The sequence below is a fragment of the Athene cunicularia genome, assembly GCF_003259725.1.
Source record: "Athene cunicularia isolate RWA chromosome 13 unlocalized genomic scaffold, athCun1 chr13_part1, whole genome shotgun sequence".
NCBI classification, from domain to species: domain Eukaryota; kingdom Metazoa; phylum Chordata; class Aves; order Strigiformes; family Strigidae; genus Athene; species Athene cunicularia.
This window is the reverse complement of record NW_020799117.1, coordinates 21,002,578-21,005,866: the sequence shown is the minus strand read 5'-3', so window position 1 is coordinate 21,005,866 and position 3,289 is coordinate 21,002,578. Positions and strand designations below refer to the sequence as shown.

Sequence of the window (3,289 nt, the reverse complement as noted above, 5' to 3'; positions counted from 1 at the left end):
GCCCCCACACCACTGCACTCCCCGTATGTCTGGGTGATGCTCCTGGGGGTCCTCTTGGCCATGGGGACATGCAAATCTGTGGTGGATGGTTTTTCACAGAATCCTTTCTAGGAGGTTTTTATTCATTCTTTCCCTAAATATTTCCTAAATGTTTGAGCCTGTCAGTCGAGGTGAGACCCACAGGCTTTCTCTTCATCGCCCAGTGTGCCCTCATCTCCTCGCCTCCCTTCTCCCCATCCTCCCGTTTTGGGTTCCTTAAATAAAAAAAACCTTTGAAAACACATATGAGCCACCTTGCTGGGAAAAACTGGAGTCACCCTGAGCACCAAACCTGCCGTACCCAAGGGCACATGCTTGCCAGGCTCTGGGTGCTCCCCAGCTCTGCTCCTGCCTGGAGCAGCTGGTGGTCGTTGCATCTCTGGCCAGCGGAGGATGGGACTTCTTTCTTTGCAAAGGCGTTGAGGGATTAGTGGGAGGATTAGTAAATATGACCCCAGGTAAAGATTAAAACCCCAAAAAAAAGGAAAAAAAAGTGGGTTTTTTTTCCCCCATGCTGATGCACCATGAAGATTAAAACAGGATGAATTCATGCTACAGCCAGCAGTTGGTTTACGGGTGGGAGGGGCAGCATGGAGGGATGGGGGGATGGGGTGTAGAGATGCCAGGGGGGAGCAGAGGACCTGGGGGTTCTGGCAGGTCCCTGGAGGTCCCCAGGGGCCAGGCTGCCTGTGGCTGGTGCCGGCTGCAGGCAGCCAGAACTGCCAGCAGGCAATGGGGACAGGATTTTTGGGGGGTGAGTTCCTGGTGAACTACAGCCAGCTTAATCCTGGAAATAAGTAGCACTAGGCTGTGGAGTGGTGGCTTCAGCAGCTCATCCCAAAGGCTGATAGCTCGGCAGATAAGGCTGGAAAACACCCTTGGCAACTGGGAAAGCAGCAGGGTGTAAGTTCCTCCCTGCCCACAGCCTTCCCCATCAGCTCTAGGCCATGTTCTTGTTCCACCTGAGCATCCCAGGCAGCATTCTTCAAACATTCCTGCCACTCAGCACCTCCGAGGATGAGCTGGGACGGTGCTGAATATTCAGGCAATAAAGGTCCTCGCTTTTGGCTGGATCCCCCTCCCTTGGTGGCTCTGGGGCCGTGTGACTGGGAGGGCTACTGGCAGAGCCCTGGCAATTTCGGCTTCCCCTGGGAAGGGGGTACAAGGGGGTCCCCTCCAGGACACGGAGAGTGCCCCCTGCACTGAGGACATGTCCTCTCCTGCAGCCAGGAGAGGTGGCTGGGGGGAGTCTGACTTCCCTGCCATGGTGCTCCCATGTCCCTTCGGTGATGGCAGAGGGGGATGTTGAGATTGGGGACAAAGGGAACTGGGGAGACCCGCCCTGGGCTGTCTGGCCTTTCTGAAGGAAGATGTGACCAGTATGTGTATTGGGAGGAAACTGGAGTGGCTGTCTCAAGGGGGGATGGGCAGCAGTGACCCCGGCAGAGCCATATCCTCGTCCTTTCTCCTCCCTGTCTGCCCAGGACAGCGCTGGCCCCGGGGGAATTCCTCTCCGGGGAGCCCCGACCTCTCCCCTGGGTCGGTGTGCTGGGTGGGATGGAGCCAGCCCTGCTTCGGGTGTCCGGCGGTGGGGTTGACCGACCCCTCCATTGTGGCTGAGCCTTTCTGGGGGCGTTGAGCTCTGGCTCCGTGGTCAAACACTGTTTTGGAGGGCTGAGCACTGGCTTGGGGGTCCATCAGCAGTTTGAAGTGTTGAGCACTGGGACAGGACAGGGGCTGAGCACCATTTTGATGGGCTGAGCACTGTCTCAGAGGGTCAAGCGCTGTTTTGAGGGGCTGAGCACCATCTCAGGGGTCAAGTGCTGGTTCAGGGGGCTGAGCACCATTTTGGGAGTTGAGCACCATTTGTGGGGCTGAGCACCATCTCAGGGGTCAAGTACCAGTCCAAGGAGCTGAGCACCCGCTCAAGGGTTCAGCTCCAGCTTGGTGGGGCAGAGTACTGTCTTGGGAGTTCAGTGCCATTTTGGGATGCTCAGCACCAGTTTGGGCATCAAGCATTGGTCTGGGGGGCTGAGCCCCATTTTCAGGGGCTGAGTACCAGCCCTGCAGCTAGATAGGCAGGTTCTGCACTGAGGTGATGTGGGCAGGTTCAGCCACTGCTTGTTCGGGCATTTCACAGCCTCCAGGGTTGGATCCAGCAGTGGTGAAGACCAGCTAGATCCTTCCTGAGGTGCTGTGAGGCTGGGGCTGGCAGTGCTAGGGGACAGTTGATCCTGCTCCCTCTTTGCTCCCTGTCCTCCTCCTTGGTGCTCACTTGTACCGTGGTGGCCAGAAGATGGGGAGTAGCAGGAAAAGCTGTCTTTGGGTCCCTTTGTTGGCACCAAGTGTGTAGGCACATCCCAGCCCTTCCCTGCCTCAGTTTCCCTCCTGCAGCGGAGCTCTTCCAGGGGTCTCCACTGCTGCCTCCTTCCCATGGTGGTCTGTCTGCTCTCCCACTTGTCTGCTGTGGGGCATCCTTGCCCAGCCAGGCAGGGATGAGAAGAAAAGCCTCATCCCCACGGCCCACAGCAGGGCAGCTGGGACCCTGGGTGATGCTGGGGTACCAAGAGCATCCCTGATGCAGCAGTGTGTGCTGGCAAACCCTCACCTGGCCAACTCCATGCTGGAGCTTGAACCTACTCTCCTGGTGGTCCTGGCAGCTGTCACTGGCCAGAAACTGAATCCACCAGGACCTACTCCTGGAGCAGAGGTGGCCTTTGAGCTGGTACCTGTGCCTGTAGTGCTGGTGCATGAGGGGGTATGTGCAGGGGCACAGGGAGCACCATCCCCTTGCAGCTGAGCTGCTGCTGTTGGAGGGGGAAGAACCACGCAGTCCCCTTCCCCGGGGGTCTGCAGGCCTGGGGCAGCATGAGGAGGTGGTGAAGAGGAGCCTGAGGTGTCTCCCAGACCCAGGGCAAGGAAAGGTGCAAGCCCACTTCTTGTACTTCGCAGGTCACCTTGAACCCTGCTGGTCCCAGCTGTCCTGGGGACCAGTCTGTCACCCTGCCTGCACCTGGGATGGCAGCAGCTGCACCTTCCCTTCCGCCCCACAGAGACCAGGGGATGAGGGTAGGACTTTTTCCTGGCACCAGGACCATGCTGTGTCCCAGGGCTTGTCCTTTGTGCCATCCCTGCCACAGCACTTGCTCTGGTAGCACCCTTGGGCTCCTCACAGCGTTTCCTTTATTCTGTGGGATGCAACCCTCCTCTCCTCTCCTCTCCTCTCCTCTCCTCTCCTCTCCTCTCCTCT

At 58.3% G+C, this 3,289-nt stretch overlaps 1 protein-coding gene across 1 annotated transcript in view; it reads left to right on the top strand.

Moving 5' to 3' along the window:
• Positions 1-1,396: 1,396 nt before the first annotated feature.
• CXXC5 (CXXC finger protein 5) overlaps positions 1,397-3,289 on the top strand; it is a 26,801-nt gene continuing 24,908 nt past the window's right edge. Inside the window, exon 1 of the mRNA XM_026858379.1 lies at positions 1,397-1,418. The gene's annotated coding sequence lies outside the window, so the exon portion shown is untranslated. The remainder of the gene's footprint in view (positions 1,419-3,289) is intronic.